At 38.4% G+C, this 23,578-nt stretch overlaps 1 protein-coding gene across 1 annotated transcript in view; it reads right to left on the bottom strand.

Annotated features, from left to right (window-relative positions):
- The window catches only part of IL1RAPL1 (interleukin 1 receptor accessory protein like 1), a 723,124-nt gene that overhangs the window by 110,724 nt on the left and 588,822 nt on the right, over positions 1 to 23,578 (bottom strand). The window lies entirely within an intron of this gene.

Below are 23,578 nucleotides of genomic sequence, written 5' to 3'. Positions count from 1 at the left end.
AGGTGGCTGATGAGTTTAAGGTGTTCCCCAAATATCTTTACCAAATTCTCTAGTTTATCTCCTAAAAGCAGACGAGACTAGATATCATGAATGCAAAGTAAACTCTGACCTAAATCTTTCTAACAGTGTTGGGACTTTGTTGTCCTAAGACAAGGGTGGTGGTCTGAATGGAGAAGGGACAAAAGCCAGCTGAAGGTAAGAACCAGCAGCGTCAGCTGCCAGACTCGCAGACTATAAGCCCCTCAGAGTGGGGAGGAACAAAGTGTCTGAGCGACCTGAGTTCAAAGGAAGGCCCCTTATCATTCCTTTCTCCTCTAATTCTCTGTCTCAAGAAGCCTCCTGATCTGCAATTTAGTCTCTTCAATGGACTTATTCATTAAGAGGGAGTGTGTCTTGTTCAAATTATTGATGCCAGTTATCTTACCAGATTCATCTCCCATTTCATTTGATGAATCAGCATTCTGGTTTATAAATCAGTTTCTGGCAGCTTGGTTTGGCATTCATCACTTCTCCACAGCTTGGTCACCCCTAAGTGAGCAGCTTCATTTATGTTTTCATTGCTGTAAATCTGAGGAGTGGCCCCTGGGCCTGTGGGAAATTTTTTAAGAGAAGACTCTGTGCGAGTTGGAACTGAAGCAGATAGCGCATGCTAAAATATTTTAAGAGCTTAACCATGTTTTAAGAATAACTTGTAATTCTGATTATTGCAGTCCACAATATTCAATAGGCAGTCTATACTATTTGTTGAATTAAATGGAATCTTTTGCTAGCAATAAGCAATAAGCAAAAGCCAAGAAAGGCTTATTTTTATTATTATTTTAAGTTTTTCTTTACCAGAATTGTGGAGGTGAGGGTGGGAAGATGGAAAAGGAAACAGCTCACAAGAAAAGCAATCAGAACAGAAAAGGGGGGCTTCCCCGGTGGCTCAGTGGTTAAGAATCCACCTGCCAATGCAGGAGACACAGGTTCAAGCCCTGTGCAAGATCCCACATGCCGCGGAGCAACTAAGCCCGTGCACCACAACTACTGAGCCTGCGCTCTAGAGCCCCTGTGCCAAACTACTGAGCCCGTGAGCCACAACTACTGAGCCTGCGCTCTAGAGCCCGTGCTCCGTAACAAGAGAAGCCACCTCAACGAGAAGCCTGCGCACCGCAAGGAAGAGTAGCCCCCGCTCGCCGCAACTAGAGAAAGACCACACGCAGCAAGGAAGACCCAATGAAGCCAAAAATAAACAAATAAAATAAATTTATATATATAAAGAAAAGAAAAGGACCCACAGCTCCCATGGGTAGATGCATGTCAGAGGTTGACCTGTGTGCAGATCAAGGCTTGACTGAGCAGAACTCTGCAGAGACAATGGAGGTAAGCTTGGAGGGGTACAGATGACAGAGAAGGTGAGAAATTTGAGGGACTGCTGTGAATAAGGAACTTTGGGGGGTTTCACAAATATCTAAAGAAGGATTCTTAGGATAATTTCAGTATGACGCATTGATTAAAACCCTCCTTAGTTGTGTGTTCATGAAATTTAACACATAGCAGAATACTACAGAAGTTAAAAAAAAAAAAAAACCCTCCATAGAATCTCTTTTTAGGAATCGACATGATTTCCGTGGTTTTCTGGAATTGAAATTATGGCTTCCTGTTTTTGTGGGTGCTTCTATAGGACTTTTAGGGGCAGTACTATATAATCAGGTGATATTTAGGGCTACTTGTTCAGGATTGACCAAAGGTACCCAGCCACAATTTAGATTAAAAGCTAAGCTAATTGTGCATTTTCATGATGACTGACTTATGTCATAGGCTTAGGATCTAAAGGGGCATGATGTATCAGGCAGGAGCCCTGATGGTTTTGAAAACACGACCAGAGATATATAGAAATATGGGTCAAGAGGATTTTAACTTTAGAATTACTGAGAAATGCCTATGTGAGAGATGATTCAGAATTTTTCTTTAGGCAATCTCCCCAGTTCCCCACAAGAAACTAATAAAAATACAACTTTGGTGGCACATTTTCTTACTAACTTAAAGCAGCGTAGCACAGTGATGTGGACAGACATTAGGACTCAGATGTCAAATTCCTAACCTCATCTCAGAGAGAAGAAAAAGAAGGGGAAAGTTCTGTTCTACATGTAAAGAATTGGAAGAATGCTCATGAAGGGCTATGCAGGATGCCACAGGACACCAAGTTTGGAAGGCCAGATTAAGTTATTATGGGAACAACAAATAGTCAAGTATTATTGAATAATCTTAGACTTCATTGAATGGAAGAACATGGGCTGTATTCTCACTGTCTGCAAAGCTGTTTAAGTCTGAAAAAGAGAAAGTGCTGCAGAGCCAACCGAGAACTCTGTAGGGATGCAGCTGGGCCCCAACTGCTTGAAGCCAGAGGACCCCAAATCAGCATGGCCCCCATGAGCAGTGATAATGTGAATTCCCTCTGGAAGGTAACTGTATTATTACCCTGCCCTCCACAGTTGCCACCTACCCCAGACTGCCTTGTGAACTCCAGCAAGGGAGAGGATGAGTAGCAGCTCACTTGTGGCGGTCTTGCACCTTGAGTCCTTTCATCCACTAATCACATCTTCTTGTTTCTTGGAGAGGCCTTGGAGGAGTCCTGATTAAACCCGAAGGTGATTTGGTAAGGACAGTTCTTTATGTGCTAGATGCTAGAACTGATGGACCACATTTTGAAATACATGGCCATGCCGAACCTGGAAGCATCTCCAAAGGCCCTTGAGAAAAATCCAAAGGAGGAGGGCCACGAGGCTAGGAATAGGAAGTACTCCTGGATGTACAAATACTGTGCCCTTTGGCAGTCGACCACAAAGGCTTAAGTAGGTAGACGGTATGCAGAATGGAAGAATTTTACTCAGCAGAATTTTTCTTATTTTGAAGAGTGTGAGGATTCTCAATGGAAGAAGATGAGTAGAGAAGAGAAACTATATTCCCAAGGAACTATACTCAGCCAGGGGGGCTGAGAGCAGGTGCGCCAATGCCAAAGAAGAAGGTGTTTAAAGGGGAAGGCAATGGAACAGTTTCACTCTTGTTGGGACAGAGAGAAATCTGTAGAAGAATTGGGGTGAAGTTTTCTGGGTAATATGCTGAGTAAACACTCGCCACCCCAATTCTGTCATGTCGAGGAAATTTAACAATATGCAGATTTTCCCAATGGTTTCCCTTTGTACTAAGAATAAAATGCAAACTCCTTGTCCTGGCTTGCAAGGCCTTGTCTGATCTAGCCCCTGGCTGCCTCTTCAAGCTGATCTGAGGCTCCCTCCCCGCTTCACTTCTGTCCAGTCCAGTAAGCCTCAAGTTCCTCCATCTTGCCAAGCTCCTTGAGGCCTCAGGAATCTTAGATCCTTTTGTTCCTCTGCCTGGAATGTTTGTCTCTAAGACTTTTGGATGGCTCGGTTGTTCTCAACTTTCAGGTCTCAACCCATACGTCACCATTTCAAAAAGGTCTTCTCTTACCACTCTATACAGAAGTATCCCCTTCCTCGGACACTTCCTATTCAATATCCAGTATTCTTCTCTTCAGAGTACTTACCAACAACCGAGAAAACGTTTGTTTAATTGTATAGAGTCTGTCTACTCCACGGAATACATAGTTCTAGGGGGACTGATTTGTCTTGGTCATCAGACATTCCAGCACCTAGAAGACTTCCTGTCTCATACTACATCTCAGTAAATACAGATTATATAATTGGGACTATCCTTCAAGTTTCTGGTATCAGAGACAGGCCTCAAGGCAGACTAGCAATTTTCATTTACAGTTTTAAAAGTTAACTATAAATTGAAACATGAGTGAGAATTTCATAATACAGCAGAAAAGATCAAATTGTACTTTTTAAATATAAAAAAATCGCTAGCAGCTTACTTTAGTTCTTTCTTGCAGTTATCCTCAGGAGGATGATAAAAGCAAGTTTTGCTGTTCATATTTTAGACAGGTAAACTAGAGGTATATGATAAGTTAACGGTGTAGTCCAGACCAGAGCACAGCTCTCTTGAGATTGGTCCAGTCTACATTCCGTCCAAAATTCTATCAAACTTTATTGCTTCCTTTTGAACAAAATATGGCTAAAGTACCAAAACCAAAATAATATTAAGTACAACCAAAAACATAACAACCTAGTTGCTTCGGCCTTTTATATAAAGTTTGTATCACCTACATGCTATGTGCCACTACTTGAAATCCCTGAGATGAGCAGGTCTACACATATATCCAAAGGGCTATTCTTTTTGGAATGGAATAATAAAATACATTCTTGCTCTATGAGGGAAAGGGAAAAAAAAGCTTGAACGCATATATGTGGTGACTTCTGATTTTAGTTTTCCACATAGCATATGGCAAGCTTTAGCCACAGAAGATTAGGAAGGAGTCAGTAGTATATACTAGTTCCAATGAAAAGTTATGACCAAAAAATAATTAAACTGGAGATAACCCAAAGTGGAGAAAAATAGTTTACACAGATCTTATAAATTATGAGGCTGAATCAACAATTTTCATTTACATGTGTGATAATAGGTGTTCCTTCTCCTACAACCTGCCTGGTACATTCCTGCAAGAATCTCGGTTGCTGTTAGTTGTCGTCATCTGAAAATCTGTGACTTTTTAAGTTTCACATTTTTTCAATGACGCATACTTCTGATCATTCATGAAGGGCTGAATTCTTCTATTGAAGAATTGTGTCTACTGAGCAGGAACATGCACCTGCTTTCCTTTTCATTATATCAGATTATTTTTAGTAAAAATATCTAGTGTTGGAAAAGCAATGAGCAGAATGGATCGTATTTACAGAATAAAACTTCAAAATATAAAAATTTGGGGGCTTCCCTGGTGGCGCAGTGGTTGAGAGTCTGCCTGCCGATGCAGGGGACACAGGTTCGTGCCCCGGTCTGGGAAGATCCCACATGCCACGGAGCGGCTGGGCCCGTGAGCCATGGCCGCTGAGCCTGCACACCCGGAGCCTGTGCTCCGCAACGGGAGAGGCCACAACAGTGAGAGGCCCGCATACCGCAAAAAAAAAAAAAAAAAAAAAAAAAAAGGCAGTAACTTTTCTATAACATTTTATTTGTATATTAAACTATAAACAGAATGAAAAAACATGGGAGAAGTAACTAAAAAATGTCTTTAGGTCATAAGGTTTTTACTTCTGTGCACAGGATAAAAATCTTAACTATGTCAAACCAAAGATAAGGCAGATTTAGATATAAAATTATAATTGGAAAGACTGATTTATATTTTCCTTCAAGGTATTTAACTTCCCTCAGTGACAGAATTTACAGCTCTGGCTAACCCTTTCACACTCAAAATGGCACATAAGTAGTATATGAAGTCTAGATATGCTATCTATATGAATACGTTGTACTTAGATCACTTGTTGGTATCTAGATATATGGTTTTAATAACATCGGTGATGTTTTAAAATGAAACATTTTCCATATTTTATACAGCCTAAAATGACAATGTGTATTTTTCTTATTTTCATACAGCTCAGTTTAAATTTAAGGAACATGAATTACAGTGAGGTTGAATAACCTGCATGAAGTCAGTCATTCCACTAATAATAAAGGCAGATCTAGAATCCTGGCTTTGTAATGCTAACCGTGGCACTCTGTACCACTGCATCACTGTATGGTGATCATCTTTCTGAGGATAATTTAGTGGGCTATATGGACAGCTTCCTTCTGGACTGCAATAGCCCTTTTCAAAGCAATGTTTACTGTAAGCATATTTCAAACTTGTTGATTCCATGGAACTTTTATCATTCTTCTGCTCAAGTTCACATTTCTAGATTATTCTTATCTATGCAAAGTATTATAGAGATTTCCACATTGGAATCAAATGAACTTAGCAGGTGCTCCCTTAAAAAGGGTGTGAAAGGTTCTAAGTAACAGTTAAGATTCTAAAATCAAGATTCAGTTCCTTTTTGATCTTTAATTTCCCACGACTGAAATTTTCTTTTGTCATAAAAAACATTTTAATATGCGATAAAAAATAAAATGAAGGAGCATGGGAAAGTGAGCAGAGATACAATCTTATATGCATCTTTTGTTCTTTTTCCTGCCCACAGGATTCTCTGTATATATGTATACAAGGTATATATACACATATAGGAACAGAAGTTGGAGGATGGTTAATTTTACTTTCATTGATGGACATACAATGCAAATATCTAAACTGTACATAGTAGAGTGAGGGGCAAATGTTAAAGAAGTAAAGCATCGCCTACCAAGCTCGCATTGATTATGTTTCTGTGCACTACTCATTTCCTTGAGATGATCCTACCAATTACACAGTTTTAAAGCCATTAGAACATTATCTTTCATTTTCTAAGACTTGACCTTTATTTCTTAACATAGAGACATCTGGTTAGAAATACAACTTCCTACTCCATTATAATTTTCTTATTTCTACCACAGTTCTAGCAACTATTATAACACATGTTGCAATTTTTAATAAGCCATTCATTATTTTTTGAGTCTATTTCTTCTGCCACCTCTTGATAACGTTTTATGGCTTTCTAGAGTCAGAGTTAGCAGGGGCCAGCAGGGGAGGTGAAACAGATTCATTCATTTTACTAGTAGTTTGCAGCTTTGATGAGCAAGTAAAGCTTTTAGATTGTGCGGGATTCTCATTCTACAATGTGTCCTCTGTTCTCACTGATGGGCAGGATTATCTTGTGTGAGTATCAGAGTGTATCAGTGATACTACTAGTATACAGAACAGTGCTGCTTAAGGAGCTGAACACAACAGATTTTTCTATAGGCAGACACAAAAGGAAATAAATTATTGGGTGGTGGAGGTGGAGGGACTGATAAATCTTAGTTCAGGCCAAAGCCAATATTACTTAGAAATGTGATAGTTAAGTTACTGGAATATGCTGGAGCCCACCAGAATACAATCTGGTTTTGTGATTATCGTGCATTGTGTCACAATTACTTCCTCTGGCAGTTAATAACTGTCATGCACAAGAAAAAAGATCAAGTATTTAATATAGAATACTACCTATTACTAGGTCACAATTATACTAAGGTATGGCCAGAGTAAAATCCAAAATCCTTACTATAGCTCACAAGGTACTGCCTGTGAGATCTGGTCTGTAGAACAGTCCCAAAATCATCTTCAAACACTCTTTCCCCCCTTGCTTTCTGGGTTCTAGTCACACTGTCCCCCCTTGTTGTTACTTGGATGATACAAAGTATCTCCCACTTCTGTGTACTCTGTCTATATTGCTTTTCCTTCAAATATCTATATGACTTGTTTTCTCATTCCAAACAGGTCTCTGCTCAAACACTGCCAGTATTGTTTCCTAAGGCTACTGTAAGAAATTATCACAAACTGGGTGGCTTAAAACAACAGAAATGTGTTCTCTCACAGATCTGGAGGGCAGAAGTCCAGAATCAAGTTGTCAGCAGGGTAAGTTTCTTCTAGAGGCTAAGAGGAAGGCTAAGAGGAAGGCTAAGAGGAAGAATCCCTTCCATGCCTCTCTCTTAGCTTCTGCTGGGTGCCAGTAATCCTTGGTGATGCTTGGCTTGCAGACAGGTCACTCCAGTCTCTGCCTTTGTCTTCATATGGCCCTCCTCATTGTGTCTTCTCCTGTTCTGTCTCTTGTAAGGACACTCATCACTGGACTTCAATCCCACTCTAAAACCAGGATGACCTCAAGATCCTTAGTTGTATCTGCTGAGATGTTATTTCCATATAAGGTCACATTCACAGATACCAGGGGTTTGGACTTGGACATATCTTTTGGGGGCCACTATTCAACCTGTTATATTGCATCTTGAGAGAGTTCATCACCGACCACATTCGGTGATAAAACAGCAGTATTTATGATACGTATAGGATCACACTCTCCCATCTAATTCTGAATTACTTTTCTTCATAGTACCAAATATTCAGAATATTTCAAATATTAATCTATCCATCTCTCCTTCTAGAATGTAATCTCCATGAGAATACATTTTGTTTGGTTAACTGCTGTTCCTCAGCATCTAGAACATTACAAGGCATATAGTAGGTGATCAATAAATACTTACCGAAGGGCCCAAGTTTGGTTGACTAGCATTAATTGCCTTTCAATAATTTATAGTATTTACAATTACACAAAATAAAGATATGGGGGTTGTTATGGACAGAATAATGGCTTCCCAAAGATGTCCACATCTTAATCTCCAGAACCTGTGATTATGACACCATACATGGCAAAATGGAATTTGCAGATGTGATTAAGTTAGGGATCTTGAGATGGGGAGATAATCCTGGTTTACCTAGGTGGGCCCAAAGTTGATCACAAGGATCTTTCTTAGAGGGTTAGAGTCAGAAAAGAAGATGTGACAATGGAAACAGAGGTGAAAGAGAGAGAGAGAGAATTTTGAAGGTGCAATGCTGCTGCCTTTGAAGATGGAGAAAGACTGTCACGAGCCAAGGAATGCAGGCAGCCTCTAGAAGCTGAAAAAGGCAGAGAAACAGATTTTCCCCTAGAGCCTCCAGAAAGGAACACAGCCACGCCCACACCTTGGTTTTAGTCATGTAAAGCCCATTTTGGACTTCTGACCTCCACATCTGTAAGATAATATATTTGTGTTGCTTTAAGCTACTAAGTTTTTGGTAATTTGTTACACCAGCAATAGGACACAAATACATTTCTTTCAGTCCTAATTTACCTTCAATAAAGAAGATAATAAAAGAAAAGAATCCTTTGTTTTTATGCTTTTTTTAGTTTTGGAATTCATTTATAATTTCCTAAGAGTTTAACAAAATAAAAGATAAGCAATATATATATTTCTTCTAATATATTTCCAAACTATACAGAGATGTCATTTGTGCAATGTTTTATAAGATATATATTTCTACACCACCAAGGCCCATGCGTGTTATAGTGGTAGCATACCCAAGCAGCTAAATCTCTGAAACTGAGACTTAGTTCTTTGAGTACATTACACCAATTGCATTAATAAGGCTAACATATTCCATCTTGTCTGTCAGGGAATGCATGGAACTCATAAATCAGTACAAGCCATAATATTTATTGAAATAGAGGTTGTCCTCAAGTCCTCAGTACAGAATTATCAGCATTTCACAGCAGCTGAATTCAACAGTGAGCAGCTAATACATAGCGATCTGTGGTGAAATATTTATGAGCTTAACAGTTTTCATTTCTCTCTTAGTGAAATAGAGGGATGGTTCTGCTTTAGATTGTACAATCTGATAGACATTGAAGCATGTCTTAATCTGGCTGGGGAAAAGAAAGAGCACAATTCCACAGTTTATAGTTAATGCAGTAAGTACTAGTGATAAAAATGACATTTTGCGTCTATCACTTTTATAAATGTACTCTATTCTGAAATGTCATCTCTGATGGTACATACTCCACACCCAGGACAACATTACACTCTCCATTGTACTGTGACAGAGATCTCGAACTATACACTTCAAACGTGTGATGGTCAGAAACTGTACACACTATGGAAAAAAAAAAAAAAACCACTGAACCAAGACAAATATCCAGATATTCCAAACTAGAAATACATCATTATACGAATGAAGTAGACAATGGAGGCAAAGTGTTTTGAATTAACACAATCACTGCTTTAATCCCCTTTACAAGATGATGCCTGTTTAGGGATGCTGGAATCCACTCAGGGCCTGAGGAATGTGGATTTTACATTCTGAGTCATTCCAGTAGCATTTAGGCTTTAATATCTCACTGAATGAAATGCTTTGAATCATTTTTCATACCTCTGAGCCCTTTCTTGATGTTTTCTCAGCCTGAATTCATTTCTCCACCAACTCTATCTGGACAGATCCTGTTTACCTTGTGCGGAAGAAAGTTAACCTACCAGGACTGAGACTGCTATCCCTAGAAAGGCCGGATTACAAGGTTAACTCTCGACGGGCCTCTGGAACTTGGATTTTGGGAGAGCTCCCATCATTCCCTTATAAGTATGCCTCACTGTGCCTAAATGGTTTCTGCAAACAATATGCTTTATGCTGAACATCTGCTTTCCTTCTGGGAGTCCAGCATTTTGATGTGCTAGGCAGAGGGTGCTTATGTGACCAGCCCCCAGTAAAATCCCTGGGTGCTGAATCTAATGAACTTCTCTGACAGACAACATTTCACATGTGTTGTCACAATTCCTTGCTGGAAGAATTAAGCGCAACCTGTGTGACTTGCCTGGGAGAAGAGTCCTGGAACCTTGTGCCTGGTTTCCTCTGGGATTCACCCCATGCCCCTTTTTTCTTTGCTGTTTTTGTTTTGTATCCTCTTGCTGTAATAAATCACAGCCATGAAAACAACTATATGCTGAGTCCTCTGAGGTTGCCGAGTACATCACCGAAACTGGGGGTGGCCTTGGGGACCCTTGATACATCTTCCTGTATTCTCAGCTCCAATGTCACCTTCTCCCATTCCTCCCACCCCAGAAGAATCACTCCCTTGACTGTTTTGAGTAACCCAATTCATACCACTTGTATAGCTCTTACATGATATATTACGGTTGCTGTGTATACGTCTATCTCCTCTGAGGACAGGAATCATGCTTTATTCATCTCTGTATCACTGTGCTCTAGCACAGTGACCATAAACTAAATAATTGCTCAATAAATACTAGTTCAGTTGAACTGTCATCAGAGGTGCAACTTGTAAAAAGAGAAGCAAATACAATTACTGGCATACAATCAAAAGCATGAACTTTGGCATCCTTACGTTCTTAGCTTTTCTAATAACTAAAGGTATTTTTGCTTAAGCAAACGATTTAGCACATAAACAGACTTTAGATTATAAAGCAAAACAAGACAATATAATAAAGATCATATTCTGTCCATACAGATTTAAATTTTGAATTTTACTTTCAGAATGGCCTTTGTAATGACCTGCAGTTAGCAAATAACCGTAATTGCCATTTTATTTCCTACATGCTTGATCTTCTATGATTAGAATGTGAACACCTTTTAAAGCATTGCCATTCTACATTTTCCCTTAAATTGATTGCTTTTAGATAACTGTATATCTGGAGAAAGACTGTTCTGCCATAGAGACAGTGACTGAAGTAATCAATAATAAAATTAATATAGAACACACCTCAGAAAATCTTGGGCTGTTCATGTAGTATTTTAAGATACGATCTCAGCAAATTCATGAACAGTTTTATGTTTTAAAACTCCACTTCTTAATAAATGCTCACAAATCAGTAATTACCCTGCTAATGTTTCTGTTAGGCCCCTTGAAAAGATTTTACAACTGGTGTTCATTTTTCACAGTAGGTTTTTCATCCATTTGAGTTAATTGGGTTATAATAAGTGTAAGTAGTTACTGCCGGGAATCCTATATCTGGTTCAAAGTGATTACTTCAACTACAAAAATAAAATTATAATCTTTTCATCTCAGAAAGCCAATCAATCACTTTGGTTTCCAGCAGCCTGACTCACTGAAACAGATTAATCAAAAATTAAAAACTATATGTTAAATTATTATTGGACTAATAGAAAATGGTATTTTGACACATGCAATATTACATTTTAAAAAGTAGTTTTTGCCTAGTCCCCTATAAACATATGATCCCAATGAAGTCTTCAAATTCTTTCACTCTCCTACCCTCAAAACAGTCAATATCAAAGTACTGCCAAGTATAAACATAGCTCTTTGCCTCAGCCCATGCTGACCAAATGCTCTTTTCCTTTTTAAGTCAGCAAAGATCAGAGAGGTTCCATCAGTCCTGAAAGGCCCAAGAGATACATACAAGATGTCTTTGCACACTGAAATAAATCTGATATGCTCTGCACTATTTTAATGACCTATAAAATAATAGATGTATGAGAATATATTTTGGTGAAATAAATTGTGTATTTCACAGAGTAAAATATGACAACTACAGTGATCTCTTTTGATTTTTTTAATGGCTTTTCATTTATATGATCTTCAGGTCAAGGTACTTCAGTGGTACATTCACTGACCAGTTTTGAATTATCCAGACTGCATTTGAATGCTGCAGAGATGCCAACAGAATGATCTGTTACCCACAGATCAATGGGAAAAAGCATGGGTGCACTTGAAAATCACAGAAGTTCATCTACTCTATTGTGTTGGTGGCCTAGTTCCAAATTAAAGATGTGAACATCCATGCATTAATATCGGAGCCAGATTTTAAAGACAATCAGGCCAACGTTGAGTTCACTTTAAGGGCTCTTGATTATTTGCTTACATTGTCAAGCTAACTTTAAAACACCTTAGCTGCTTCAATGGCCATGGTCAATAGTTGGAAAACTTTGAACCTTTATGGCCTCTTCTAGCCTATGATCCCCAATGCAATGCATCGACCGTGTTGGCCTAGTTTTGCCTCTGATTGGTATGTTGCAAAGAAATAAAAGAGGAGCTTAAATAAATGGCTCACTAAACGTTCAGTTTTTATGGGAAATACATTTTACATACATGCATGCATTCACATATTATTTTAGGAATATACTTCTTTGCAGAAGTTTATCCTTCAAGTTAACGCATAGCTTCAGTAAAGATTGACATGAAATTGTTAAGGAAGAAGGAGATAAATACTAGCCTCTCCAGCTAAATACTAAACAATTCTAGAGGTCAGTGGTGTGACATGTCACTAACAGTTTGCTCTCATATTTAAAATACCTGCTTTGTGTAACTAATAAATGGGACTACATATATATCTTAAAGAGAAAAGCATCCTTCCTTTATTAAGTAGGCCAGGCAGTCTACCCATTAAATTTACTTATATTAGTTAATTTTAATCCCCCAAACAACCCTATGAGATGATGCTGAAACTGGGAATGAAGGACTAAGAAACTAGCCCATAGTTTCTTCTATGTGTATGTTGTCAATTCTTGTAGCAATAGCCCCCAATTTGTTCATGCTTCTTGGTATACTTAGTTTTTGGTAGTAACCTTCACCCTGTCTCTGGGCTTGGCCATTAGGCCAATGGGACAATAGGAGGCTTGAAAAGTGCATGTGTTTTTGGACTCGCCCTCCTTTACTGATCTAGGGATCCCTGCCACACCACCATTTGAGAAAGCTCAGGTCAGCCTGCTAGAAAGTGGAAGACCACATGGAGCAGAGATAAGCTATGTCAGCTGAAGCCTCCCTAGACCACCCTACCCCACCCAACCTGGCACTTCCTTGCAAACGCATATGTGAGCCCCACCTCAGATCAGGTGAGCCTGGCCTAGAACAGAAGAACCATCTCGTAGAACCCAGCCCAAATTGCCTTCCTGAATAATCATAAACTAAATAAATAGTTATTGCTTTAAGCGACTAAGTTTTAGGGTCCTTTGTTACATGGTAAAAGCTTACTGATTTAGTGAGCTGGGCTCTGTATCCATGCCTCTCTGTGTCCAAAGGCCATGTTCACATCAGAAGTAAAAGAAAAGAAGAGAAGAGAAATGAGTACTAGAGTTCTCAATTAAAGTATGTGAAATTATATAGAAGAAAGCCTACTTCAGGTCAGGTCTCAGAGCAAGCAGCACAACTCAGAAAAGTCACAGCAATTTGTTCCATGTGATCCGAATAGCCAAAAAGATGTGCACAAATCCCAAATGCCACTTTCTGTGTGAATGAATAGTGGCAAACCAGACTGCCTGAATTTTATGCTTCTAATCCCATAGGATTATGAGATATGGATCCACATTTATATGCATAAATATTTTTGTTTCAGCTCCCAAGCATCTCTAAGAAAACACTCTTGATACTTGAGGAGATTCCAAGTTGGAAGAAATGAATAGCAGCCCCACTTTATGTGTTTCCACCATGGTAAAGTCTTTCTATGCTGATCATCTCATTGTGCAATGTGAATTATTCAGAATATAAATCTGCTTTCTTTTTTCACCTAGGGGACAATAAATTTGAGAATGGAGATGGATTTGAAGTATAAATCATGCTGGAGACTTCATGAATATTCAAATTAAATCAGGTCTGGCTCTGAACCCTACCCTCCTGCTCACAGCGTAAATCACTGTGTATGTTATTCAAGAGGTCATCCCAAACAGGCTTTAGGAATGCTTTCTCCCTTGGAAAATGCAATTAATTACAATTGTTTGCCCCTAAGGATTTCACTTTCAAATTATTTATTTTCTGGTGTCACTGATGAGCTGACTGGGAAAATGAAACACTTCAGTTTAATTACCAGCTGCAATTACAGCTCATGTAAAGGTACTTCATCTTATACTCTTTTTATAATTGTCTATTCTTATGATATAATATGCAGTTACATATGCTGCCTTTCAAAACACTAACAATGCCACTCAATTTCCAAGAAAAATTTCACACAAGATGACTCTAAAATGACTTCAAGGTGGCTTGGGAGATGTTTAAACACAGTGGTACGTTCTGTTTCATCCAAAGCCCTTCAGTTTCTTGGACTTTCAAGATAGAAAGATCATGGACATGAGAAAAGACGTAAGAAAATTTAGTCAACCACTTTATTAAGGTTAGATTTTGTTTTAGAATATGAAAACTGAAAGAACTGTCTGGTTCAGATGCAAGCAAATGGAGTCTACATCCAGCTTTTCTCCCTTACCAGCTGTGTAACTAAGATCGTCTTCACTCTTCTAATTTTATTGCCTATTTGTTTTATCTTTCAAGTTGTACTTAACAAAAGGGAGTAATGCTGGTTCCTAACAAATAGGGCTGTTGTGGGGAATAAGGAAGATTGTTGATGTTGATAGTCTGTCATAATTCCTGATATAAAATAGAGACTCAACAAACTTTAGTACTTTACTCAACCCTTCATTATAATTTACATACCAGACAGCATGATATGTTGATAACTCTGTGGGCTCTGGAGCCATACTTTCCGGGTTCAAATCCTGACCACACTATTACTATTTTGGAATCCTGAGTGTGTCACTTAACCCCTCTGAGCCTTTTTTTTTCATCTGTGACACGGAGCAATAGTATAATCTACCTAATAGGGTCATTTTTAAGACTGAAACAAGCTAATTCTTGTAACAATGCGGGAAAAGGTGCTTGGCATAGTAAGCTGAAATGAAATCAAGATGATTGATGGCAAAACAATGATATGTTTGTTTTAAATGTAAGAGAAACCTCTAAGGAAACCTCTTATTCCACCTTTAGCCACATTTTGAATTTGGGGAGTGAAGTACTTTAATCCTAAAAACACAGGATGCAGAATAAAATGAAAAATGTAGAAAAGGAGTATGCATCCTTGTATCTCACAATTTTGATCTGAAACAATAGATACAGTCTCTGGATTTTGCTTCTGGACTGTTATTTACTGGGTACTACAATGTTTTTGAATGTTTGGGGCAAGGGGCTGTGAAACAAGCATGAAATCCATCTTAGTGTCAAAACAGATCTGTGTTTTGTTATTGTTTGCCACTTTGATATACAGCTCTGAGACATGGACTTTGTACAGCTGTCATAAAAGCAAACATGAACAGTTTTATATACATTGTTGATGCAAGATAACCCAGCATATAAAATGGAAAGATAAAATCCTAAATATACCAGTATATCAAAAATAAAATATGTATGGAAGTCCATCCATAACATCCAAAGTCCATAACATTAAATGGTTGTGTTTAACCAGTAATGCAGCATGAATGGAGGATATTCACAACTGAATCATTTTGCATTGATAGATTTGTAATTCAAAGTATATTATTTGATGTTCTATTGATTGATGTAGGGCTATTCTGGAAGTCCATTATATGAGGGCACGTGGAATCTGGACTTGAGTAGAACTAAAAGTGACAACATTCCACCTTGTCTTACTAGCTCTTAAAAGAATGTCATCCCAATAGAAATACAAATAAAAAATTCATGCTTGTTTCACAGCCTCCTGGCAGGGAGTAGGGGTGAGGGGCTGTGCTGCGATGTTTCCGGAACTGGATTTCCATTTAACATATGTAAGCAGTTTTTGTGTCAATTGTGCTTTTACACTCAATACTAGAATCATCAATATACCCTTAGCTATGTCCATACAGACATATAAGGATACAAAATCTTTAAGGTAGAAACAGAATATGTAGCTGATCAGCAATACCCTTTAAAGCAGAGTAGGAAATAAAAATGCAATTTTAAGCAAATTTTTGATGGTTACGGCAAGCTATCTCAGTAGTCAAATGACAAGATGATGGTTTGCTTTTGGCACACTGAATTGCATATAGATATGAACTCAGAGGAACTTTTAAGAGGTATTCAAGCTTCACTTGTGACCCTGAAAAGAAGTTTTTCCTAGGGAAGTTCTGCAAGCACAGAATAGCTCTGTGCTTTATGAGTGAGGGGATGGCTAGAAGGACAGTCGTAGAAAAAGCTACACCATGCTGGGAGGCTAGAGAGGATGCTGTACCATGTGTTGTGAGGCAGCTAGATTTCAGATGTAGGTAAAAGATATTCCTTAAAAAGAACATGACTGCTATATCCACATATTTGAGGGAATTTCATAGGGAAGAAGAATTAGACTCAATCTAAACCTGGCCAGTCCTATACCCTGCCCATGGCAGGCATCACTAATAGATCACTACAGTCCTTCCTGATGAGACTGAAAACACCTTAGAATTGTTCCTAACACTTCAGCCAGCCACTACTAATTGGAATTTTCTCAAGAGATGAAACCTATTTGTCATCTCAGAAATATGTACTATTTCTGAGGTGAGCTCCAAGGAGAATAAACCCAACTGCCCTAGAGGCAGATTTTAAACCCATATAAATAAATAAGTTTCTAAGTTTTAAATGTGTTGAGAGTAGAATGCTGTTCCTAAAAGTCTCTGGGAACTGTTTGGGGACACCCTGGGAAAGAGCTCTATCGGGGATTCATGTAAGAAGGTGTAATACTGTAAGGCCACTTAGACAACCTTCAGCTCCACGGCTCAGAACATAACTGTGGGTCACAATAACCAGGACCTAAAAATAAAAATAGACCAAGCCCATACTAAGTATGATGAAAATCTGACAACCACTTAAATACAATTAGTTTTTCACTTTCTGCCTCTTTAATGCAGCAAGGAAGAAAGAAGACTACTTATCTACTTATCTATCTCTAATCCATTTATATCTATCTATTACATATATGTGCATGTATATATATGCATCTATATAATCTGAATATTATATTTCTATCTTATTATATAAGATAATTCTGGAAAAATTCATGGGGTTGAAATTTTTTAGTATATACCAATATAATGGTTACTTTATATCTGAACAGAATTTTAATAGACCAAATACCTTAAATATACATATTATTCTTTTCTTGATATTTGTACTTTAAACTCGCAAGAGGGCAATAGTGGGTATTTTTCTTCTTGTATCCTATTCCATCAGCAACCATGACAACATTTATTAATCTTTGAGCTTCTCCCCCACCTTTTATTAATGAGTAACATCTTGTTCAATGTCACAGGTTTGAGCAGCATGCATCAAACATCTGTAAAATTTCTTTATCCCTGACAGTGAACATCAAAGCCAACAGACACGCATTACAGGAGAAGTCAGGGAGGACTTTAAACAATGAACAGATCTAGAAGGAAATTCGCTGTATAACAATGTGCTTGTGTAAGTATGCATGTGCGTGTGTGCGCACCTGCATGCCAATAAAATGACAGTGGGTGTTTACTGAAGAAATAAGGGTGGGGCGGGGGAGCTTGTGAGGCATTGAGAAGTGAATCTTGACCTACTTGAGCACATTTTCCTTTTACCAGTCAGTCGGTGGCAGGTGCTATTTGCTACTCCTTTGATATGATCATATGCTGCCTAACAAGAGATACTTAGTTTTATGCATGAAATGTTCAGTTTCCTTTGTAGTAGAAAGACAGGGATGTTCATAAAGCTTTATCTTTCCATCTCTTCTTTTTTTGTCCCTAATTCCCTACTCACGCCCTCAAATTTAGCTGGTGACTATTCCTTCTTTCTTCAAACTGAAAACAGAGCTTGTATTTCATGGTTTGGATATGGTGGGTAGGAAGGAAATAATTATTTGGTAACTGTTTTTCTTTATATAAGGATGCTAGATATTTTGGAGTGGGCATTTTATCCGTAAGGCAGATAGAGTATGGCTTTAATTTCATCCTCTATAATCCTATCCTTCTCAATGGCACACATAAAATCATTCCCACCAAGTATACCTAGAATATGACGTTTTCTCAGTCCTTGAAAAGAATCTATGAGAAATAAAATGGCATTTCTTTTTGTCTCATGACCATGTCTCATATCTCCTGCTACTTTAAGTTCACATACCCTCTTAGTTGTGATGTTGGTTCCTGATAGAGAATGTCATCAGTGGTCCAACAGGTTGACAACATGATGAAAAACTATATGAACAATAACTAAAACTGTGAACTACCATAAATTTGATCCACTTTGTACGTTAATCATAACCAGAAATACACATGAGGTTATTAATACTCATAAAATAAAACTAGAGCGTACTCATATTGGAAGCTAATATCCCTTCAGGCTGATATAAAAGATTTTTAAGTAGATAATGTTGGAAAGGGAGGGGAGAGGTGACTGTTTTATCATTGCTTCTGACAATATATATTTTTTCTCTCCTCCTTAAAACTAAGGGCTCTCCACTTTCATGACTTAAGTATGTTCTTTTAGGTCAGTTTAATACTTTTACTAACAAGCTAAATTTTCCTATAAAAAGATTAAAATATTTGGGTCATACCTTTATGTCAACATGCTGGAACTAAGTATTTGAGGTTTAACTTAGTCTTAACAAACTTCAAATTCCTTAGCACGACGTTGAAGATGGCTCATAATCTGACTCATGTCTGTTTTCCCAGTATCATTTGTCATCACATTCATATTAAACTGTAAGACATCTTCCAAACAACCTGTCCTTTTGTACAGCCCAAAGACTTTGCACATCTTTTTGCTTCTTCTTGGGATTCCAGTCCTTTTTTGTCTGCTGGTCGGTTTCTATTCATCCTTTGAGACCCTTCTCTCCCAGGAAATGTACTGCTTCCTCTAAGCTAACTTCCATGGGAGACTTAATTGCCTGGTGTTGGAGGGCAAGAACCCCACCTTGTTCACCTTTTTGTTTTCAGCACATTGTTCTTTCTCTCTTTAGTCCAGTCATTGTGTCTCGTTTGCTCACATGGCACCTTAGCAGGAGTACGTACAAACATAATTGAACAACAGCATTTTGCTAGCTAATAAATATTTATGTTCCACGTACTATGCATGGAGAACACAGCAGTGAAAAAGACAAATGGGGTCCTCGGTCTCCAGGGACATTGTCTCTAATTTTCCTTGTGAATTCTAATTTAGAACATTATGTCTTATTCCATTCTTCCTTAGCTCTCAGGGCCCATTACCAAAGCCCATCTCCTAAATCCTGCTTCATATTGTCCTTGCTTTGAGAATCCGATTGGATAAAGGCAGTTTTTCTAGCCTTGGGGCCTGAAGTCCTTTTGAACATGATTTTGCCTCTCTGCCACTTTAGAACTAGAGATATGGACATAAGGAGCTCCCAACTTCTGCCCTTTGGAACATGTACTGACTGGGTCAACTCCATTCAGGCATCTCTTCAAAGAGTCTGAGAGTTGGTTAATGGTGAATCAATACGAGTTGAATGATGGGAAAATAAGGAAATATATTCAAAGAATAAATACTGTTTGAAATGTTAGTATAATTAGGATAAAGTGTTGAATTATATGGAAATTTGCATATGATCACCCAATGGAGCTATGATGGGCTTCATAATGACTCAGTGAAACTTTTATCAATGTCATTTATTTTCATCATTTATTGTTTAAATGTGCCAACTATTCATTTTAGTTTAAGGCAGGGAAGATGATCATTTCTTTTTCTAATTCTGGCTAATGTGTAAGAGGTTATGAAAGATATGCAAAGGTACAGGGATATTTTATCCTCCAAATTTATTCATTGATTTAACAAACCTTAAGTTCAGAATAATTAAATTGAAATGTCAAATTCAAAATCAAATGTCACAGGACTTTTTCAGTAAGAGTTCAGTAAGATTACTTTCCACATGTGAATCTCAAAAGAGAGCTAATTTAGCCTAAAAAGATTCTCACATGGTAATGGGAGTTGAAGTTAAATGACTGAACCTTTGTAAATTATATTAAGGGAAATGAAGTTTTTGAAAGTCCATTTCACTACCTCTATGCAAACTGTTTGGAAACTATAGCGAAGTACATTATTCTCAGAATAAGGATTAGACAGTCAATAAAAACTCTTCCAGATTAGGTAGAACCAAATACAATTTTTGGTACTTTCTAGATCATGTTTTTCTATATATTATTTTACTCAGTTCTGACTACAACGCTATGAAATAGGACAAATACTACTAATTCCATTTTACAAATCATGCTCAGATAAATTAGTGACTTGCCAAATTAATAAAGCCAAAAATGGATAGACTTGGAATTTGAAGTCATGTGCCTTTAACACACCATCCATTCTTAAGTTGTTATTGATAGTCACTGCCTTATGGATGTAAGGTCTCTTTTAGAAAAAAATAAAATGCTCCAAAGAGCTCATCCTCAATATACATTATTTTAACTTTTATTCATGTAACATCTTTAGCACCTACTGTGGTCAAGCACAGAGGCAGGCAGTAGATTAGGAAGATGAGTAAACATGGCGCTTCTCCTCAGGGCCTTAGGGTCTAAACAGAATAAAATATATTTAATAATATGGATAGTATTATCTAGTTAGATAAGATATTTTATTTATTTTATTTTATTTTTAAAATAAATTTATTTATCTATTTTCTGTTTTGTTGGGCTCTGTTGGGTCTTCGTTGCTGTGTGCGGGCTTTCTTTAGTTGCAGCGAGCAGGGGCTACTCTTTGTTGCGGTGTGCGAGCTTCTCATTGCGGTGGCTTCTCTTTTTGCGGGACACAGGCTCTAGGTGTGCGGGCTTCAGTAGTTGTGGCTCGCGGGCTCTAGAGTGCAGGCTCAGTAGTTGTGGCTCACAGGCTTAGTTGCTCCGCGGCATGCGGGATCTTCCCAGACCAGGGCTTGAACCCGTGTCCCCTGCATTGGCAGGTGGATTCTTAACCACTGCGCCACCAGGGAAGTCCCAGATAGTATATTTTAAATGGAAACCTTCCGTATCATGTGACATAAAAGGGAAAGACTCATGATAGTTCCATGGAGGATAAATTGGTAAAGGCCAAGAGATATGAGAAAATATAAGCATATTCTTTAAATCATTCTTTTTACCTTTTACAAGTTTGACATATTTAGTATTTTTAATTAAAGAAAAAAGAAAAGAAACTCAATGGGTATTTCTCTGAGTAGAGAACAGCTAATGCTTGGAACTCTGGGATCAATGATGATATCATTTCATAAATATTTTCTTAAATAAACTTAGCTCTTTCAGACGTAGTAAATCCTCAAGTATTGCAACATTCTTAAAAATCCCATACCCATGGCAAACCTTAAAGCCCATGTAAGGTGGAAGAACTAAATTCAAATGAAACAGAGTATCTTGAAGCTCCTAAGACAGTGGACTTAAAATGCTGTGTTAGATGGAAAAGTAATAAAGAATGTTTTAGATGCTCCTAAAAAGTCAAGGGATAACGATAAATGTTGTAAAGCCTTTACAGGAGAAAGCTACTTCCACCCTATTTCGAAAACTAATTTGCCATAAAAGTCATCTGTGTTATAACTCCAAAGAGCCTATGTGGTACATTCTGTACAGAATTTTATAATAGGCATATGACTACAAAATAATTTAAGTGTAGCAATTCAGAAAAATGTCCATCGAGGCTATATATCCTGGAATGAATAATCCAGAATCTTACATATAAAATGGCCATCTCAAAACTAGTATGTCCAGGGCTTCCCTGGTGGCGCAGTGGTTGAGAGACCGCCTGCCGATGCAGGGGACGTGGGTTCGTGCCCCGGTCTGGGAAGATCCCACATGCCGCGGAGCGGCTGGGCCTGTGAGCCATGGCCGCTGAGCCTGCGCGTCCGGAGCCTGTGCTCCGCAACGGGAGAGGCCACAACAGTGAGAGGCCCGGCACCGCAAAAAAAACAAAAACAAAAACAAAAACTAGTATGTCCAAAACCAAACTCCTGATTTCCACTTCACTCGCGTGTCCAATCCTGATCCTCATTAGTCAGTTACTTTCCAATCATCTGTAACAGCTCTCTCGCTCACACACAAAATCTGTCAGCAAATCCTGTTTGTTCCATCAACAAAATATATTCAGAAACTATCAACAGCTACCACTTTCACCTTAGTCTTGGGCACCATTATCTCCTCCCTAGCTTGTTGCCTCTTCATAGCACTTCCAGCTTCTAATCCTAAACGACCCTCCCCCACCCCCCCCCCCCACCCAATAGTCTATTCTCTAAACGTTTAGTCAGAGTAGCCCATTAAAATGTGAATCAGTTCATGTCTCTCCTGGAGTGTTTCCCCATATCACTCAGAATAACAAAATACTTTGCCAAGGCCTGCTCCAAGCCTATGATCTCCTCCCCTGGTCACCTCTGACTCACCTCTGCCACTCACTCTTTTTGTCTCTCACTGACTTTCCTCTGGTCACAATGTTTTCTCCCAGCCTCTGGGCCTTTACACATCTTGTTGCCTTTGTCTGGAATCATTTATCCCAGAGATAAAGAAATGGTAGCTAAGATCAGGGGCAGGTCCAGGTTATGTAAGGCCTGGGGCTCATACAATTTGGGGGATCTTTTTAAGAGAAAGAATATGACATTTTGTATATAAAATTCAATAGAGGGCCTCAGAAGACGTACATATGAAGACTGGACTTTTAGCTTCATTATTCTCACAGTAAATCCACCTCTCTTATAATACTATACACTAGGCACTACTCTAAATGCTTTAATATACTACCTAATTTAATTTTCATAATGATACTATGGGGAGAGATATTATTCCCATTTTACAGATGGGGACGTGAAGCACAGAGTGGTTAGGTAATCTGTCCCAGGTCAAATTGCTAGGAGAGGGCCAGTGGTAAGTTTTGAACTCTGCCTGGCTTGACTCCATGCTGTTTACCACAATGTGCATTGAATTGCATTTCCTGCTCTCTCACTGCTTCCAAATCCTTGATCAAACATCACCTCTTCAGAGAGACCTTCCCTGGACAGTTTACTCTTCCCTACTGTCCCCTCTCTAGCCTCACACCCTCTCTCATTTTTATTAACAGCATATATCACCACCTGATATGTTACATGCTTACTTATTATTGTCTATCTTCTGTCACTTGAACATAAGCTCCACTTTTGTCTCTGTTATTAAGAGATGTATTTTGTCTAGAACAGCACCTGGCATGTAGCAGGTTCTCAGTAAAATCTTGTGGAATAAATTCTTCCTCCGTATTCAACATCTGAAGTGCAGCTCAATGACTATGCATATAAAGGAAAATTAATTACGCACAGCATACTAAATTTACCAGGAGTAAGCAGTACATGTTAGATCTGTGGTTTGCAAAGTGTGACCCACAGACAGGCAGCATCAGCATCTCCTGGGAGCTTGTTAGAAGGACAAAGGTGCCCATGGTCTCCACACTGAAGGGGAAACGGTCTCAAGTTATTTGTCTTACTAATGTTAATATTCCTCAGAGATACTTCTTTATCAGATTGAGTAACTTGG

Source organism: Phocoena phocoena, chromosome X (assembly GCF_963924675.1).
Source record: "Phocoena phocoena chromosome X, mPhoPho1.1, whole genome shotgun sequence".
In the NCBI taxonomy this organism is placed as follows: Eukaryota; Metazoa; Chordata; class Mammalia; order Artiodactyla; family Phocoenidae; genus Phocoena; species Phocoena phocoena.
The sequence above is the reverse complement of the archived record's forward strand: the minus strand, read 5'-3'. Positions and strand labels throughout refer to the sequence as shown.